The sequence below is a fragment of the Salvelinus sp. IW2-2015 genome, linkage group LG13 (genome assembly GCF_002910315.2).
Source record: "Salvelinus sp. IW2-2015 linkage group LG13, ASM291031v2, whole genome shotgun sequence".
In the NCBI taxonomy this organism is placed as follows: domain Eukaryota; kingdom Metazoa; phylum Chordata; class Actinopteri; order Salmoniformes; family Salmonidae; genus Salvelinus; species Salvelinus sp. IW2-2015.
The window spans coordinates 38172164-38193269 of NC_036853.1; the positions used below are offsets into that span (position 1 = coordinate 38172164).

At 41.6% G+C, this 21106-nt stretch overlaps 1 pseudogene; it reads left to right on the forward strand.

The window, feature by feature from the left end:
• The window catches only part of LOC111971415 (DENN domain-containing protein 1B-like), a 160409-nt pseudogene that overhangs the window by 86972 nt on the left and 52331 nt on the right, over positions 1-21106 (forward strand).

The following is a 21106-nucleotide window of genomic DNA, read 5'->3' on the forward strand; positions in this document are numbered from 1 at the left end:
GTGCATTATACAATCATAACTGTCTTGAAGCAGGTCTCGCAAGGAAAATATATATTTTTCCAATTAAATTGAATTAATAACAGTGGATATTGTAGGGGGCAAAAATATTGTTCAATTCCTGAGTGAGTTATTTGGGAATAGAATGATAGTTGGTACACAGTGTCCACAGATTGTCTCCTGTTAAGGGGAGATATTGTGTTAATATGTTCAGTTTCTCTCAGTTTATAGTATTGTGCGTTTAATGTGGTCAGTTTATGTGAGGACTTAGGAGAGCTGTCAGGGCTGGATGGGATCTGGTGCCTTCAAAAGCAGGCTGTTGCTGTATAATCTCTGACCCATCTGAGACTCACACTCACACACAGACCGAGGCAGAGGCTCATTACTGGGAGGACCCCAGGTCCCAGAGGGCCAAGGCTAGCACCTAAAGCAGCCCTAATCCAGTATTTGTTCTCGGGGACTGTATCTGTGCTGTATCTGTGATTCTCCACTGAACGGAATATTAAGCACCAGGTCTTTTGTGGAGCGTGTAAGCCATTTGGCTCCACACATCTATTATTTATTAGCTTGGCAAATATTTTATAAGGGCTCCTAGCCGCCCGCGACCTGCTCTCTGGTGGAGCCCCTAAGAAAAAAAAGAAAGAAAGCGCTTACAAATGTCTATTTTTGATTTAATCGTCTCTAACACCTATGTGTTAGCCGGCTATAGATAGACATGGAGTTGGTTTGGGTTAAATGTGAGAGGAAGTATGAACTATGCCTTTGGACTCCTACAACCTCATCTCCTTCCTCCCCGGTTGGTAGGGGGAGGAACAAATCACATCAAAAAAATGTATTTCTTCTGTTTATCTTAGTTTCGGTAGGAACCCCCCCCCCCATCCTTAGAAGAGAGATACGCTGTCTTCTCTTTTAACCTGAGAGTAAAGCAGGCCAATTGAGGGCTAAGTGAGCCTCACCTTGAGGACTGGCTGTGGCTGAGATAATTGGAGTTGGTTAGCTATTTTTTTCTGTCCCATTACCTCCTGGTACCAACGGCTGAGCCTCCTCTCTCTCTGTGTCCCTGAGGAAGGAGTTTGCGGGTGTGTTTGCATGTGTGTGTGTGTGTGCGCGTTTGCTTGTCTGTGTGTGCCTGTTTGTGTGTGTCCGTGTATACAAAGGAGGTGTGCACCGCTGATCCAGTGACCTTTCTTCATCATTATTTAATAGGTTTATACTGTCACCATTTACTAGGAGAGGAGAGAAAGGCAAGACAGCTTTGATACTCTCCTGTCTCCAACTGATACACTCTCACATTAATATTCATACAATTGATTTATTTCCTCCTTAGAAAAAAAATGTTTGCTGGGGAATTAAATCTGACAGGACTGTAGCATTGTTGTATTTTATTTGAAGGAGGCGGCAAGCGAGTATGCATATGCAGATATGTGGAGAAAGACACCAATTAAAAGTTGATTAAGCCTTAATGATGGTGGGACTCTGAGAGATTGCAGGAAAGTAAATTATTGCTCCTCTTTCTTAAATAAAAAATGAAAACGGTTGAACCTCCCCACCACACACACACACACACACACACACACACACACACACACACACCACACCACACACACACACACACACACACACACACACACACCTCATATGTTAAGAGCTACACAGACGTTCAGGCTCTTTCTTTAAGGGGGGGGGGCTTGGTGCTCTTTGTGTCGGTTCAGTTCAGTCGCCAAGCTTGGCCGCGTTTGCTAGCTCGCCGTCACTTGTGACATTGTGTTGTAGTTTGTGTGTGTGTCTGCGGTTCACACTTCCTAGCATAGCGCCTGCTCCCAGGTCCCACGGATGGCCCAGCCCGTAGCGCTAGCGTTGGCGGTCTCCTTGGCTAACCATTTCATTCTTTGGCAATTTGCCCTAATGAAGTCCCACAGAGCCCTCAGACCACTGTTCTCTTTCTATATTTAATCATGTTATTTTAATCTGCAGGATGAGCTAGCTAGGCTGCCCTCTGTTTGTGTGTGTGTGTGTGTGGTGTGTGTGTTGTGTGTGTGTGTGTGTGTGTGTTGTGTGTGTGTGTGTGTGTGTGTGTGTGTGTGTGTGTGGTGTTGTGTGTGTGTGTGTGTGTGTGTGTGGTGTGGTGTGTGTGTGTGTGTGTGTGTATGTATACACTAGTGTGTACAAGTGTATACTAGTGTGTGCGTGCGCAGGTCATTACAATTACTAGTAGTCAAGAGCCTCTAAAACTCCAGGTCACAGTCTATGCTCATCTATTTGTCTTTTTACATTATATCCTAAAAGAGGAAATACAACTGTCCTTTGAAAATAAACAGTGACTCTTCTGTTGTCTATTTTCTACATTGATAACTAACAGGGGTTAGTTAATGTTTTGAGTATCAGGTCTTGTTGCCATTCTTTTCATCCTTTATTTCTTGTTGTGTATCCATCACAAGGTTTCATACCACACACACACACACACACACACAACACACACACACACACACACACACACAACACACACACACACACACACACACACACACACACACACTACTCTTACCTGATTGATATCCATCTTTCAGTCCTCCTTCTATTCGTGCGTGTGTGTGTGTGTGTGTGTGTGTGTGTGTGTGTGTGTGTGTATATGACACCACTATCAAAGCTGTCAGTGTCATGTCTGAGTCTTGTATTGTTGGGATGAAAGCTGAGCTATACATTGGCAACAGTAACACAACAGATCATACAGTCTGTTTTTGGGGGGGGGCGGTTGAACATTTTGGTGTTTCACTAAAGATTGAAGCTCCTTTAAAGGTACATTCAGCAAGATGACATCATCATACACAATGGAGCCAATTGCCATCTTGCTGAATCTACCTTTAAAATGAAAACCAGCAGTAGTTCTAGCCTCGAGTCCGATTTGAGAAAAGTCAGATTGACTCTGTTATAATATGTTGTGTTTGTCCCTCTCATAGTTAACTGCGTGTGTCCACGGCTCTGCTGCCATGTTGTTCCCCATGAACTGGCAACACATTTACATCCCTGTACTGCCTCCACATCTACTGGACTACTGCTGGTAAGACTCCGCTACTGGACACACACACACACACACACACACACACACACACACACACACAAGAGAGCTCTTCTTATTCCTCTCACACTATTTTCCAGTGAGGTTTTGCTCCATAATGAACAGTGTGAATGGTCTTCCTACATATTTGATTCCCTGGGCCGGCCAGCACTAAGCTTTCCATGTCTTCACCCTCAGTGGATTTCATTACAACTCATCCAACACTAATCTAACAAGTCTGACTGGATGTTGACTGACCTCAATTTACCTCAATTTGTGGATATATGCAGCACTTAACCTATGGATTCTTGAGAGTCAGTGCCCAGATATGGCACAGGCAGTGAAATAACATATTTATATACATTAATATTATCGTAGGATATTATATTCATATACATTTACTGTAATGTTTTTGCATAGTGTAAAACCTGGTGTTCACTGCCAGCTAAACGTGATTCCCAGCACACTGTTAACACCAATCATGTCTTGTACAAAACGAATGGGTGTTCCCTCCGTCAGATAATCAAATATCTACCAAATCACATTACAACCTCACAAACAGAGTTAACCATGTGTTATACCATGACTTGAGCATTGTGTGTTTACATCAAAGGGAGAGAGGTTACAGTATTGTGACAGACGTACAGCAGGCCAGCTGTTGTAGAGAGAGAGAGAACAGATCTTATTAACCAGCTAACCTGATTGAGGCAGCGGCCACAGAACAGAATAGGACCTACACACACACACACACACACTCCCAGCTCTGCCAAGCCTTGGCCCGGTAATGTTCACCAGTTAGAGTAATCAGGTTTGCTTGGTTGAGTGCAGGCGGCGTTGGTTTCTGGGAAGTGTGTGAGGCGGTGCAGACATGTCCTCTCTGCCGCTAGCTGATTGGGTTACTGGACAGCGCTGAGGCTTGATTAATGATTAACAGTAAATACTGTATGTCTCATTATAGTCTTCAGTTGGTAATAGTCTTAGCTGGAAAATGATATGTTAATAGTGTTATTTGCAACCGACTGTATTTGAAGTTTAAGATGGTTTTGCTAAAGCTACAGTAACATCACTGTAATAAAAAAAATATATATATATATTTTTTATTTGTTTCATGTTTGATTCTGATCTTTGTGATTCCTCAAGAAAACCAGACAAAGAAATACCACGAAATGTAATCCATAGAATAGTCCTTAGGAGGAAGGATTGTTGACATATATTTGATATTTGTATATAAAAGCATAATTGAAGAAAAACATTTCAAAGTTAGCATATTTATGACATTTTGTCCTTACCAAGGCCTCCTGGTGTTTCATCTTTGGTGCTACAAAGCAAACATTTGGGTAATTTGAAGTTTTACCGCTTGCTCTGTAATATGAGTCGTATGAGTAGTATTTTTATATCACTAATCTTTTACATTAATTGAAAAATATAAACATGATTATTTGAAATATCCCATTTTTTATTTGGAAACATTTTCTATATATTGTTGAACATAAAACACTCTACGGGCATATCAAAGTTCCAGAGTGTGATCTCTGGTAGTTTTAAAGCTATGATCCAATTTGTAAGCATTACCAACAGAGTGAATGTGAAAATGGATTCAAAATGGTAGCCCTCTGCTGGTGATTTGCAGGATATTCAACTTATACGAGTTAAAGGAGGGCTGTGATTGGTTAAATTGCCTACTATGCCAATTCCTTTGTATAAAATGGACCATAACTTTAAAACTAGAAGAGATCCAGATTTAGGCAATTTAGGTAAAGTCACCAAAAGTGTTGTTTGCGTGGAAATGGTACACCTTGGTGGTCATTGTAATGCAATGCATTTCTTTCTCCATCTACATTAAATTTGACATAGCCTTGAATGCATCCTCTCTATGCGCCGTTGCTATATCTCACTGGTTTCCAATGGAGAAAATAAATGGGAAAAGGAGTTTGAAGTTTCCTCGCCTGTGTGTTATTTAAAATCGCTAGGGTCCTTTTAAGATGTCAGGCTTGAAAATCCGTAAAGCCATTTTTACAGAGTGAGTCACTACCCAAACCAGATCAAACCAGACGCATCTGGTTTCAAGTGGCCAAGTCACATCATGTGATCTTCTACTGCGATCTAGTGGACGAACTGGGAATCAAACATGAGATCTGATTACATCAGTGAAAAGGTTACGACTTCAGCTTTCTCCTCATACTGTATGTACAGAGCATTTGGAAAGTATTCAGACCCCTTGACTTTTTCCACATTTTGTTTTGTTACAGCCTTATTCTGAAATGGATTAAATAATTTTTTTCCCTCATCAATCTACTCACAATACCCCATAATGACGAAGGAAAAACTGGTTTTTAGAAATGTTTGCAAATGTATAAAAAATGTACATTTTAAATATCAGATTTACGTAACTATTCAGACTCTTTACTCAGTACTTTGTTGAAGCACCTTTGGCAGCGATTACAGCCTCAAGTCTTCTTGGGTATGACGCTACAAGCTTGGCACACCTGTATTTGGGGAGTTTCTCCCATTCTTCTCTGCAGATCCTCTCAAGCACTGTCAGGTTGGATGGGGACCGTTGCTGCACAGCTATTTTCAGGTCTCAACAGAGATGTTCGATCGGGTTCAAGTCCGGGCTCTGGCTGGGCCACTCAAGGACATTCAGAGACTTGTCGCGAAGCCACTCCTGTGTTGTCTTGGCTGTGTGCTTAGGGTTGTTGTCCTGTTAGAAGGTGAACCTTCGCCCCAGTCTGAGGTCCTGAGCTCTCTAGAGCAGGTTTTTATCAAGGATCTCTCTGTACTTTGCTCCGTTAATTTTTCCCTTGATCCTGACTAGTCTCCAAGTCCCTGCCGCTGAAAAACATCCCCACAGCATGATGCTGCCACCACCATGCTTCATCATAGGGATGGTGCCAGGTTTCCTCCAGACGTGACTGTTGGCATTCAGGCCAAAGAGTTCAATCTTGATTTCATCAGACCAATCTTGTTTCTCATGGTCTGAGAGTCCTTTAGGTACCTTTTGGCAAACTACAAGCGGGCTGTCACTCTACCATAAAGGCCTGATTGGTGGAGAGCAGCAGAGATGGTTGTCCTTCTGGAAGGTTCTCCCATCTCCACAGAGGAACTCTAGAGCTCTGTCAGAGTGACCATCGCATTCTTGGTCACATCCCTGACCATGCCCTTCTATCCCGATTGCTCAGTTTGGCCAGGCGGCCAGCTCTAGGAAGAGTTAGTGATTCCAAACTTTTTAAATTTAAGAATGATGGAGGCCACTGTGTTTTGGGAACCTTTGATGCTGCAGAAATGTTTTGGTACTCTTCCCCAGATATGTGCCACGACACAATCTTGTCTCAGAGCTCTACGGACAATTCCTTCGACCTCATGGCTTGGTTCTTGCTCTGACATGCATGTCAACTGTAGAACCTTTTTATAGACAGGTGTGCCTTTCCAAATCATGTACAATTGAATTTACCACAGGTGGACTCCAATCAAGTTGTAGAAACATCTCAAGGATGATCAATGTAAACAGGATGCACCTGAGCTCAATTTCGAGTCTCATAGCAAATGGTCTGAATACTTATGTAAATAATGCTTTAACTTTGTCATTATGGGGTATTGTGTGTAGATTGATGAGGATTTTCTTTTTATTTAATCCATTTTAGAATAAGGCTGTAACGTAACAAAATGTGGAAAAAGGGAAAGGGTTTTGGGAATACTTTTTGAATGCACTCTGTGTGTATGTACACTGACGGTCAAAAGTGTTAGAACACCTACTCATTCAATGGTTTTTCTTTATTTTTACTATGTTTTACATTGTAGAATAATAGTGAATACATCAAAACTATGAAATAACACATATGGAATCATGTAGCAACCAGAAAATTGTTTAACAAATCAATCAAAATATATTTTATATTTGAGATTCTTCAAAGTAGCCACCCTTTGCATTGATGACAGCCTTGCACACTCTTGGCATACTCTTAACCAGCTAAATGATGTAGTCCCCTGTAATGCATTTCAATTAACAGGTGTGCCTTGTTAAAAGATAATTTGTGGAATTTCTTTCCTTCTTAATGCGTTTGAGCCAATCAGTTGTGTTGTGACAAGGTAGGGGTGGTATACATTTGGTAAAAGACCAAGTCCATGTCAATCAATCAACCATATGTATTTATAAAGCCCTTCTTATGTCACAAAGTGCTGTACAGAAACCCAGCCTAAAACCCCGCGGTGGCTAGGAATAACTCCCTAGAAAGGCCGGAACCTAGGAAGAAACCTAGAGAGGAACCAGGCTATGAGGGGTGGCCAGTCCTCTTCTGGCTGTGCCGAGTGGAGATTATAACAGAACATGGCCAAGATGTTCATAAATGACAGGTCAGTACCTCAGGAGTAAATGTAAGTTGGCTTTTCATAGCTAGATCATTCAGAGTATCTCTACCGCTCCTGCTGTCTCTAGAGAGTTGAAAACAGCAGGTCTGGGACAGGTAGCACGTCCGATGAACAGGTCAGGGTTCCATAGCCGCAGGCAGAACAGTTGAAATTGGAGCAGCAGCTCAACCAGGTGGACTTGGGACAGGAAGGTGTCATTAGGCCAGGTAGTCCTGAGGCATGGTCCTAGGGCTCAGGTCCTCAGAGAGAGAGAGAGAGAGACCAAATGAGACCGAATATAGCCCACGAAGATCTCCCCCTCGGCACAAACCCAAGGGGGGGTGCCAACCCGGATAGGAAGATCACGTCAGTGACTCAACCCACTCAAGTGATGCACCCCTCCCAGGGACGGCATGGAAGAGCACCAGTAAGCCAGTGACTCAGCCCCTGTAATAGGGTTAGAGGCATAGAATCCCAGTGGAGAGAGGGGAACCAGCCAGGCAGTGACAGCAAGGGCGGTTCGTTGCTCCAGTGCCTTTCTGTTCACCTTCAGACTATACTCAATCATAGGACCTACTGAAGAGATGAGTCTTCAATAAAGACTTAGTCGAGACCAAGTCTGCGTCTCTCACATGGATAGGCAGACCATTCCATAAAAATGGAGCTCTGTAGGAGAAAGCCCTGCCTCCAGCTGTTTGCTTAGAAATTCTAGGGACAGTAAGGAGGCTTGCGTTTTGTGACCATAGCGTACGTGTAGGTATGTACGGCAGGACCAAATCGGAAAGATGGGTAGGAGCAAGCCCATGTAATGCTTTGTAGGTTAGCAGTAAAACCTTGACATCAGCCCTTGCTTTAACAGGAAGCCAGTGTAGAGAGGCTAGCACTGGAGTAATATGATCTCATTGTTTGGTTCTAGTCAAGATTCTAGCAGCCGTGTTTAGCACTAAGTTTATTTAGTGCTTTATCCGGGTAGCCGGAAAGTAGAACATTGCAGTAGTCTAATCTAGAAGTAACAAAAGCATGGATACATTTTCCTGCATAATTTTTGTACAGAAAGTTTCTGATTTTTGCAATGTTACGTAGATGGAAAAAAGCTGTCCTTGAAACAGTCTTGATATGTTCGTCAAAAGAGAGATCAGGGTCCAGAGTAACGCCGAGGTCATTCACAGTTTTATTTGAGACGACTGTACAACCATCAAGATTAATTGTCAGATTCAACAGAAGATCTGTTTGTTTCTTGGGACCTAGAACTAGCGTCTCTGTTTTGTCCGAGTTTAAAAGTAGAACATTTGCCGCCATCCGCTTCCTTATGTCTGAAACACAGGCTTCCAGGGAGGGCAATTTTGGGGCTTCACCATGTTTCATCGAAATGTACAGCTGTGCGTCGTCCGTATAGCAGTGAAAGTTAACATTATGTTTCCGAATGACATCAACAATAAATAAAATATATAGTGAAAACAGTAGTTGTCCTTAAACAGAGCCTTGAGGAACACCGAAATTTACAGTTGATTTGTCAGGGGACAAACCATCTACAGTGACAAACTGATATTTTTCTGACAGATCAGATCTAAACCAGGCCAGAACTTGTCCGTCTAGACCAATTTGGGTTTCCAATCTCTCCAAAAGAATGTGGTGATCGATGGTATCAAAAGCAGCACTAAGGTCTAGGAGCACGAGGACAGATGCAGAGCCTCGGTCTGACGCCATTAAAAGGTCATTTACCACCTTCACAAGTGCAGTCTCAGTGCTATGATGGGGTCTAAAACCAGACTCTATACATTGTTTGTCTTCAGGAAGGCAGTGAGTTGTTGCGCAACAGCTTTTTTAAATTTTTTTATGAGAGGAATGGGAGATTTGATATAGGCCAATTTAGTTTTCTTTTTTTTTTCTGGGTCAAGGTTTGACTTTTTCAAGAGAGGCTTTATTACTGCCACTTTTAGTGAGTTTGTTACACATCTGGTGGATAGAGAGCCGTTTATTATGTTCAACATAGGAGGGCGAAGCACAGGAAGCGGTTCTTTCAGTAGTTTAGTTGTAATAGGGTCCAGTATGCAGCTTGAAGGTTTAGAGGCCATGATTATTTTCATCAATGTGTCAAGAGATATAGTATTAAAAAACTTGAGTGTCTCCCTTGATACTAGGTCCTGGCAGTGTTGTGCATACTCAGGACAACTGAGCTTTGGAGGAATATGCAGATTTAAAGAGGAGCTTTCTAATGATCATGATCTTTTCGTCAAAGAAGTTCATGAATTTATCTTTGCTGAATTGAAAGCCATCCTCTCTTGGGGAATGCTGCTTTTTAGTTAGCTTTGCGACAGTATCAAAAATAAATGTTGGATTGTTCTTATTTTCCTCAGTTAAGTTGGAATTAATAGGATGATCGAGCTGCAGTGAGGGCTCTTCAATACTGCACGGTACTGTCTTTCCAAGCTAGTCGGAAGACTAGTTTGGTGTAACGCCATTTCCGTTACAATTTTCTGGAAGCTTGCTTCAGAGCTCGGGTACTTTCTGTATATTATTTTATGTATTTTATGTATTTTATGTCAAGAACAGCTCAAATAAGCAAAGAGAAACGACAGTCCATCATTACTTTAAGACATGAAGGTCAGTCAATAAGGAACATTTCAAGAACTTTGAAAGTTTCTTCAAGTGCAGTCGCAAAAACCATCAAGCTCTATGATGAAACTGGCTCTCATGAGGACTGCCACAGGGAAGGAATACCCAGAGTTACCTCTGCTGCAGAGGATACGTTCATTAGATTTACCAGCCTCAGAAATTGCAGCCCAAATAAATGCTTCACAGAGTTCAAGTAACCAACACATCTCAACATCAACTGTTCAGAGGAGACTGCATGAATCAGGCCTTCATGGTTGAATAGCTGCAAAGAAACCACTACTAAAGGACACCAATAAGAAGAAGAGACTTGCTTGGGCCAAGAAACACAAGCAATGGACATTAAACCGGTGGAAATCTGTCCTTTGGTCTGATGAGTCCAAATTTTAGATTTTTGGTTCCAACCACCGTGTCTTTGTGTGACGCAGAGAAGGTGAACGGATGATCTCTGCATGTGTGGTTCCCACCGTGTAGCATGGAGAAGGTGTGATGGTGTGAGGGTGCTTTTCTGGTGACACTGGCAGTGATTTATTTAGAATTGGCACACTTAATCAGCGTGGCTACCACAGCATTCTGCAGCGATACGCCATCCCATCTGGTTTGCGCTTAGTGTGACTATAATTTGTTTTCAACAGGACAATGACCCAGCACACCTCCAGACTGTGTAAGGGCTATTTGACCAAGAAGGAGAGTGATGGAGTGCTGCATCAGATGACATGGCCTCCACAATCACAGGACCTCAACCCAATTGAGAAAGTTTGGGATGAGTTGGACTGCAGAGAGAAGGAAAAGCATCCAACAAGTGCTCATTATATGTAGGAACTCCTTCAAGACTGTTGGAAAAGCATTCCTCATGAAGCTGGTTGAGAGAATGCCTAGAGTGTGCAACGCTATCATCAAGGAATCTCAAATCTAAAATATGTTTACTATTATTCTACAATGTTACTGTGTGTGTATGTATGTATGTATGTATGTGTGTGTGTGTGTATATATATATATATATTTATATATATATATGTAAAATACATTCATTATTTTACCCAGTCGTTATTTTATCATTAATAATGTATTCTTGACTCAGATCCTCCTTTCAAATTCTCTCTTCCCTAGTGCCCCCATGCCATACCTTGTGGGAGTTCATCTCAGTCTGCTAGAGGTAAGTCAAACAATCGCAGACACATCATATTATATCTAAATTAGATTCTGATTCTGAATCTATCCCGCTATATTTTATTAAATGTATTGTGATTTGGTTATTCCATTTTTCAAAAATGTCGTATCTAGTTTTTAAAATGTATTTGTCAGTTTGTAGTGGATGTGTACAGTATATAAGTGTGATCAAACAGCTGTGATTGCAGCTGTGAGAATGAATTAAACTGTGAACTTCATAATGATGCAATATTTACATTGACGTATCCAACACTATAAACCAAATCAAAAGGATATTGACAATACTTTTCCTTTTCTGCCTGTAGGTTTTGTGTGCATGCTTACCAATTTAAGAAAAAAATAAATGACAGAGAAAAAGACAGTTTTCACAAACAAAGAGCTTTTGTGCTTCATTATTGAGAGCTGGTGTGTTGGTCGGGGGTAGATCTGTCACCGCGTGTGTGTGTGTGTGTGACGTTCCTGGCAGTAGCGGTATTTATCACACACTGTACCAGTGACAGACCCTCTCTCGTGCACTGCCAGATCAGCATGCTAGCCTCCGCAGCCACCACTGTCACACAAGAGTGTGTGTGTTGTGTATGACTGTGTGTGTGTACTGTATGTGCCTGTATGTTTGCTCGTGTGTGTCTGTGTGTGCATATCTGTGTCAGTATGTGTATATGAGAGTCTCCGTATCCCAGACTATCACAGACAAAAGTGACAAACTAGAGATCTCCAGCCCCACCTGCCTACTGAGCACCACATAAAGATCAGTGTGGTTTGTAGATTTCAGGAAGTCTCCAGCCCAGCACAGCAGACTACTGTTGATGCATCAGGATTTACACTGCTCGAAAATGTTTGCTGACTTTGAATGTTTGCTGTGTGCTATTTTTCATTTTGGTGTATTTGTCTCTGTGTGTGTGTGTGTGTGTGTTTGTGGAGCAAATTTGTTTTTGACTGTAGTTTTAAATGTTACTTGTCAGTCTATTTAAATCTAAAACACTCTGGCGGTAAGACGAGCATGAGGTTATAGAACAGGTCTGTGTGACTTATTATAATGAGCTGTGAAATATTTGCAGCACTGTATCGAGTTCTGGAACAATAAAAACTGTAATTGTTCCATTAAAAACACTCCGAGATTAGTAAATACGGTCTGTGTTTCAATTTCTTAAACTTTTTTGTGGAGGGAGAATTGTTTTTCAAACCAGAAACTTTTGCTGGTGTGTGTGAGGGATAATTGTTTCTTTATGATGATTGGTGTGTGTGTTTAGCTGACGACCTGTGTTTGTCCTCTCAGAGAGTGCGCAGCAGGTCACTGGAGGATGTAGTGATTCTGAATGTGGACACCAACACACTGGAGAGCCCCCAGGATGACCTGCAGAACCTGCCCAGCGACGTGGTGAGCCCCCACACACACACACACACACACACACACACACACACACACACACACACACACACACACACACACACACACACACAGCCTCCCCCCGCAATCATTCTTATTGCACATGCACATACAGTACCAGTCAAAAGTTTGGACACACCTACTCATTCAAGGGTTTTTCTTTATTTTTAATATTTTCTACATTGTGATGGAGTGCTGCATCAGATGACCTGGCCTCCACAATCACCCGACCTCACCCCAATTGAGATGGTTTGGGATGAGTTGGACTGCAGAGTGAAGGAAAAGCAGCCAACAAGTGCTCAGCATATGTGGGAACTCCTTCAAGACTGCATTCCAGGAGAAGTTGGTTGAGAGAATGCCAAGAGTGTGCAAAGCTGTCATCAAGGCAAAGGGTGGCTACTTTGAAGAATCTCAAATATATTTTGTTTAGTTTAACACTTTTTTGGTTACTACATGTTTCCATATGTGTTATTTCATAGTGTTGATGTCTTCACTATTATTCTACAATGTAGAAAATATTTAAAAAATAAAGAACCTCTGTAATGAGTAGGTGTGTCCAAACTTTTGACTGGTACTATATGCAGAGCCTCTTTCACATCTATTCTCTGTCTCTCTTGTTTCTCTCTCACACGCACTCTCCCTATCTTGCACTTATACCTACAGTATACACACATTCCTCCATTCACACCTTCCTTCTCTGTTCCCTCTTTCTTTCTCTCATTCATCAACATCAAGTAGTACAGTGCATTGGGAAAGTATTCAGACCTCTTCACTTTTTCCACATTTTGTTACGCCTTATGCTAAAATGGATTAAATAAAAAATGTTCTCATCAATGTACACACAATACCCCAGAATGACAAAGCGAAACACCTTATTTACATAAGTATTCAGACCCTTTGCTATGAGACTCGAAATTGAGCTCAGGTGCATCCCGTTTCCATTGATCATCCTTGAGATGTTTCTACAACTTGATTGGAGTCCACCTGTGGTAAATTAAATTGATTTGACATGATTTGGAAAGGCACACACCTAAGGTCCCACAGTTGACTGTGTATGCCAGAGTAAAAACCAAGCCATGAGGTCGAAGGAATTGTCCAAATTCTTATTTACAATGACGGCCTACCGGGGAACAGTGGGTTAACTGCCTTGTTCAGGGGCAGAATAGCAGATTTTTACCTTGTCAGCTCGGGGATTTGATCCAGCAACCTTTTGGGTACTGGCCCAACGCTCTAACCACTACCCAAAAAGACTCGGCTGTAATCACTGCCAAAGGTGCTTCAACAAAGTACTGAGGGACTGAATAGTTATGTAAATGTGATATTTACATTTTTATTTTTAATACATTAGCAAACATTTCTTAAAACCTATTTTTCCTTAGTCATTATGGGGTGTTGTGTGTAGATTGATGAGAAAAAACAACAATTTAATCAATTTTTGAATGAAGCTGTAATGTAACAAAATGTGGAAAAAGTGAAGGGGTCTGAATACTTTCCGAATGCACTGTAAATCCATGTCTTCTTAAGGATGTACACACACACTTTTCCTCACTTGTCTAACAACCCTGTCCCCCCCCACCCCCCTGGTCCTTAGCAGCGCTTGTGGGAAATCCTGCGACACACACTTGCACATACAAATACACACACTGAAAGGCGAGAAGCATTCATCAGCCATCAGATCTGTGGAAACATCTCTCCCTCTATTTTAATCATTATTCCTCAAAGACTGCTTTTTCTGCCTGCCCAGTGGCACGTCTCCGGGAACGACAGAGCGAGAAAGACTGTTTGAGAAGGGACGGAGGGAGAGGAGGAGAGACTGTGGGTTTGTGGAAGCAGGGAAAGAAAGAGAGAGAAGAAGGGGGCCAATTACCAGTGGTGTCTCTACAGCCACCTGCCAGCTCCATCTCTTTAATTAATGTAGCACTGACACCGGTCAGTGCAACAGGAAACCAGGGTCACACACACACATGCATGCCTGTCATCCCTCCGTTTGAATCACGCAGGAGGCTGTTTGTTTCTTTCCTCTCTAGGGGGGATTTAATACTCCTTGTGAAGCAGTGTGTGTGTGTACTGTACTCATACAGACACACACACGCATGTGCGCACAGGCGCACGCACGCACACACACACATTCACACACAGCCCTAATAGTATACCTATACCTGCAGTACGGCTACATCTCTCTCTCTGACTGTGCAGCAGCCCGTCTCTCTGTGCCCAGGGACTCCAATCCTAAATTAAAGCGCAAACTGAGTCTGTCATAAAAGGGAGATGGCTCTTTTGAATCCGACAGGCAACAGAGAAAAGCTTTTGTCTTTGTCGTCTGCTAAATTAAGTGGCGGCTTTGATCCTCGAGCTCGCCATTTCCCTCCGACTAATCACAGAACACACTCTTCATATCACGGCGAATTACACCGCCTGAAACAAGATGTGTCACCTACTACAGTACAGTACCATCATATATTTATTACAGGGAGAGAAAAAAAATTGAAAAAACATTCACTCTCTCCTGCCCCCTCATCGCTAGGGGTGATGTAGATGAATCAGGAAAAGAGCAGGTACTAATTGCAGGGAATTCCAAGTCCCTTGTTAGTTTGCTCGTTAGTTAGAAGGACGTGCCACATGGCATCTGATAATTGTGTTTACATACAGTAGGATGGTTGAGAGGCATTGCTCAGTTCGTCAGAACCAACGGCCGGGGAACTGAAGGCTTAATTAAAATAGTCTGTCTTAATCTCAGAATAAGAAACTGTTAACTGGCTGTTTGAGATTAACGTCATAGAACTGTTATTGCAAACAAAGTGAAGTCTTTATAGAACTGTCATAACTTTATACAGCTAAAATATACACTTCATTTACCTGTTCTCGCTGACTGTACTGTGGCGTCCTGATGATTAATACAACGGCATATGCTAAACCTATCAAGAGCAGTTAGCATTTAAGAGGAAGAATGTACAGTTAATTAAATTGGTACTGTTGATATGAATTTATCAGGAGCAAACTGCATTAGTAGATAAAGATTAGCAGACCTGATAACCTGCATCTCCTTTCACCTCAGCATTATCTAACCTGGGATTCAGATAGTGAGAGTTTTCTACAAGTTATCCACATTTAGAAAATCTAATGCCTCATTCCTTCCATAAAACCAAGTATATTAAAATAGATTCAGCGGCAAATATTTTGGTTTGAGTGTTTCAAGTATAAAATAAAAAAAATAGCAGCACTCTCCGATATTGATTGAAGGCAAAGCTTTTTGGGAGATGTATGTATCTAATTGCGGCTGCGGAGCAACTTTGTGCATCAAATCAAATAACATTTTATTAGTCACATGTGGCGTCGGCTGACCACTGGCCCTACTCTGGAGGGGTCAGGGGTCACAGACGTCCTGCATTACCTGGCCCGCTCCCAGACAGGACCCCGCAGCTGCCCGCTGCCTGCCCTTTAATGGCCATTTCCCCCAATTCCACACATAATATTTGAGATTTATTGACTATTAGAAATGCTACCACGCCAATAGCGCTTCCGCTCGGCGAAAAAGCGAAAGATTTACAAATAGCGAGAATAATTGGTAAAAGGGTGAAAAAAAGGATGTGTGTAACCTTCTGAGAATAATTTTTGACGTGTGTTTTTATTGGAAACATCAGATGAGACAGAGTTTAAGTTCCTGTGTTAATTGTATTTTTGTTCTGAATTTGTCGTGCTACTACACACTGAGAATGTTCACTTTTGACGGTGGTAGTATTACACATGAATAATCTTTCGATAAAGGTTGAATTTTGGCAGTTGTGAAGGCATTTTCTAAAATAAGCTGTTGTCTTTTTTTCCTGTTGAGATTATTTTAGTTTAATAAAATAAATAAAAATATGACATCAGAATGTTTCTGCACAAAACATTTACATTTTTCTTGTTGAGTATTGCAAATGAAATGGAAATATCATGCAGCTGATTTATAATGCAAATCTATTTCCTGTCCTTAATCTGTTTGGGATATTAAGCACATTTATAGATTTAAAAAATATATTTTATAATGTTAAATTACAATATTGTAACGGTGTAATATAATGTTAAAAAGTCCCTTTATATTTTGTTGAAGAGAACAATTTGCTCTTAAAATGTATTCATTAGTGGCATTGTTTTGAGTTAAAAAAAAAATGTTTGCTAATTTGTGGCATGGGTCTGAAAAGGTTTATAGGTTCTTAAACTCTTTTAAAGTTTCAGCCGCTTTTCTACAGATGCTACTAATGTAGTCTCTGAGGTCTATGTGTGTTTTATTACAATCAACGTGTTGACAAGTGTATAGAACAAGGAATGTGCCATATGAACCACTGCTGCTGTTCTGAAGATCAAGGTGCTTTTATTCTTTGTTTCTTTCATTCTTTGTGTTTTTTGAATTGTTTTGCAGACTTCTCCCACACAGTGATACAGTTATAATTGGGCTGGGGTGTAGTGTGGTTATTTACCACGCCAGTCATTAAAAGTATCCAAGAATAGCAAATTAGGCAGACATTAATTCTGAAAACAAACAATGTGCGACTGAATCCCATTTTTATTCGATCGCGTAGACTTAATATCAAAACCTATGACTGGAGGATTAAAAATAAAAAAAATAAAAAATTGATTCTGCCTTTTGTGTGTTTTACACATTCAAAGTAAGATGTACGAGAACCTCTTTCAGATCGCAATGTGTAATTCCCTCTGTTCTCTGTCGCCAACGGCTTTTTTGACACACTGTTCCTTACATTTCTACCCTTCCTATATTTGATCATCCGTGTTTCCAATCAATGAGGGAAATGTACCCAGTGCACACCTACTTGTTCTATTTTAAGACTGTGGTTGGAAGTTAACAAATATGGCAGAGGGCGAGAGGTGTGTGTGTGTGTGTGTGTGTATTGTGTGTGTGTGTGTTGTGTGTGTGTGTTGTGTGTTGTGGTGTGTTGTGTGTGTGTGTGTGTGTGTGTGTGTGTGTGTTGTGTTGTGTTGTGTGTGTGTGTTGTGTGTGTTCTCCAGAGATAACCTGGCACAGGTAATCAAACACAACAGCTTTAATTGGGAGTTCAGCTTCAGACGTTCACAGAAAAACAACATCATCAGCAGCCAACGCAGCTACCACACACACACACACACACACATAATGCAGAGGAAGGTACACTCCTGTCTCACTAAAAGTCACACTGAGTCCTGTTGACGGTGAACGATAATCGCTCAAAACGCCAAGCTGACATTTAAATTAGGAGAAAGATTTCTCTACTTACACGTTTCTGCTTCGTCCACAATACGCGTTAGCCACAGCCACAGCTGTACACTGCATACAGAGTAGGCCAGGTGTGTGTGTGTGTGTTTTCACCTCAACTCATTTCCACTGTGAAGCATCTCAGGATTTCCCAAACTATAAGCTACCTACTCAGAAATTGGCTTGTACATTAAGATCAGTACCGAACTGTGCTGCTTCTGCTAGGATTGCTCACTTCTTATTAATGAAGCATAATGAGTTAAAAGAAGGTTAACGACAGGTAACTGTTTTGATTATGATCTGATGACGATTCATATCATGTTTTTGGGGGGGGGGGGGCGTGCATATGCGTGCGTGACTGACAACTGTCTCTTGTTAAATTGCCTTGACTTAGTTAACTCAATGTACACTCTGTTTCTGCTTCAAACTACAATCCCAATCTTGTCCATCAAATGGATTTTTGAGTTTGGGGAATTTTTACTCTGCTCTCTCTCTCTCTCTCTCTGTATCTCTCTCTTCTCTTCTGTATCTCTCTCTCTGTATCTCTCTCTCTCTCTCTCTCTCTCTCTCTCTCTCTCTCTACTCTCTCTCTCTCTCTCTGCTAGTCTCTCTCTGAGTCTCTCTCTGAGTCTCTCTCTCTCTCTCTCTCTCTCTCTGAGTCTCTCTCTCTCTCTCTCTCTCTCTCTGAGTCTCTCTCTGAGCTCTCTCTCTCTCTCTCTCTGAGTCTCTCTTTCTCTCTCTCTCCTCTAAACTCTCTGGAGTTCCTCTCTTCTCTCCTCTCTCTCTCTCTCTCTGAGTCTGTCTCTCTGAGTCTCTTTCTCTCTGTGTCTGTGTGTCTCTGTGTGTGTGTTGATGCCCTGGTCCATTCTGTATTTGAAGTCAACCCAGGGAGCACCAGAGACCAGTTAGTGTTTGAAGTAAAGATGACATTTAGATATGTTTAATTATGTATGCAAAACTCCCAGCTCATCCTGGAGCCTGCTATACAGGGTCAGCCTGACAAAGTAACCCCACTTCAGGGAGTAGCATCTGCCATTAGATATCCCTATTAGTTAAAATGAACACACACACACAGACACAGACACACACACATCATCATCGTCTGTTTGATGTGCTTATTTCACTGCGGGTAATAAAATGATGATGGATCTATAGTCCTGCTCATATGGGCTGTAGGTAACAGTGTCTTTCTTTGTTTTCCTGTGGGACATCTAGCTACACATCTCACCAGCAGGAAAGACAGCGCAAGATATTAAAACCTATTTCACCTGCCTTCTCTGTCCTCTCATCTTATATTAGAGGTTGAGACTGATGGACTTGGAAGTCATAGTTTTGCTTTGCAACTAGAGAAGACCGTTAATGAAATAATGATTTTGGATATAAATATACAAGCAATTGAGTGTGTTTGTCTTGAATAACATTGTCATGATGAATTGGTGTATATACTAGAAATTGCAGTTAAAGGAATTAAGGACTCTTAAGGGTAAGAATAGTTTTATATTGAGTTTTATGTGTCAGATATTCTTTTTTTATTATTATTTTTTAAATGTGGGTGGAGTGCGTTGTTTTGTGTGTGTGTGTGTGCATGCGCACACACATGTCTTTGTGCATGAGGGTATGTGTAACATTCAGGCAGCAGCACATCAAAAGAAAGCGGGAGATTTTCATAACTATTTTTTTCTTCTTCTTTGTAGTTCTTTAATTGCATCCCCACGGCCTTCTTTCCCTGGACAGAATCTTAACAAAACATCATTTTTTGGTTCGAAGAGAAAACCCAAACTTTCTACCACAGCAGCAGTGTCAGGGTTGAAATTTGGGAGTTTTATATGCGCTGGTAGAGCCTTAATTGTCATTATTACAAGTATTTTTTAATCAATTTTTCATTTTAAACACATTCTATATAATTAGGATATAGATTATTTTCTATGTCAAATTGCTGCTGGGTTTAAGCAAATTTTTCCACTGCTCCAATCACTGATAAATGCGCCATTATATTTAGGCAAACACTTACCTTTGCTTTTCCTTTCTCTACAAAATGCTGCTGTGTTTTAGCTAGGGCGACAAACCGTGTACGGTTCCACTGCTGTCTAGTTGTAGATAAATAGTGGTGAAATGCTCAGTAACAATTAGCTGTGCTGTGCCTTTTGCCAGAGTAAAAGTCGTCAGACAGTTAGTGCCTGTACGGTAACGTGGTGTGACTGTGTGCTGTGAGACAATGTTAGTTGATGTTGGTTCCCATGTGTTTAGAGGACGCTACAGTACCAGCCAAGCCTCGTTATCCTTGACGGCTGTACTAGATCCTCCGCGTCTCGTTATGATGATGAAACTTTTCTCTTTTCTGTTTCTCTATGTAATGCACCAGAGCTGAATGATATGGCACATTTACTGCTTTGGACACTTCATGTTTGTTAGAATAGTTTTTGCTGTCCTTGTACGCATGTAATATTATTTAAAAGTTATTTCTAGGATATTCTGAAGTGATTAAATTTTGAGTGCTCTGCAAAACTTTTCCCTTTTTTAAGCATATTTTTGTGCATAATTGTGTCGGTGTATATTTGTCAATACATGTACACACACACTGGGAGAGGACCTACAGTTCAATCAGATAAAACTTCAGAATGGTGTTACATGACGTATGTGTGTGCGCCCACGTGTGTTGTGTGAACCACCACAGCAGAGATACGATGATCCAATGACAGTCGCTAGTCTTATCCTTTACAGAGAGACCGATATCACCACTGCACCTGCTAATTATCATCTCCAGCTGCTGAGTTAAATGGAGATCTGTTCCCGGTCTGACCTGTGACCCCCTGCTCTTTACACCAGCCACTTCAGTCCTTGTTATGGGGAGGCTGGGCCGTGGCTTAATGAGCCCCCGTGTCTACCCTGTGTGGCTGCCGGCCTGCCGCTCCTCAGACGCACGCCTTTCATCCACAGCCATCCTCCCTTGATGTAAATTGAAAAGATCACAGCTTTGGGGAAAAGACCTATACGGGAAAGGCCTCTCTGCATAGATTATGACTATCATAACTCAACACTTTTTTTTTTTTTTTGCGCCTTCCTTTCCTTAGAGGGGGGGGCTATCTCCCGCTCGCTTCCCCTCTTTCTCTCTCGCTCTCTCTCTCTCTCGCTCTCTCTCTCTCTCCTTCCTTCCTTCTCTCTCTCTCTCACTTGCTCTCGCTCTCCTTCTTTCCCTCTCTCTCTCTCTCTCTCTCTCTCTCTACAATGCTATAGTTAATTGGACCCATTGGGGGAGTCAGTCCCTTTGATCTGCTGGCCGTCAGTGTGACTTTACAGTAAAAAATGGCATTGC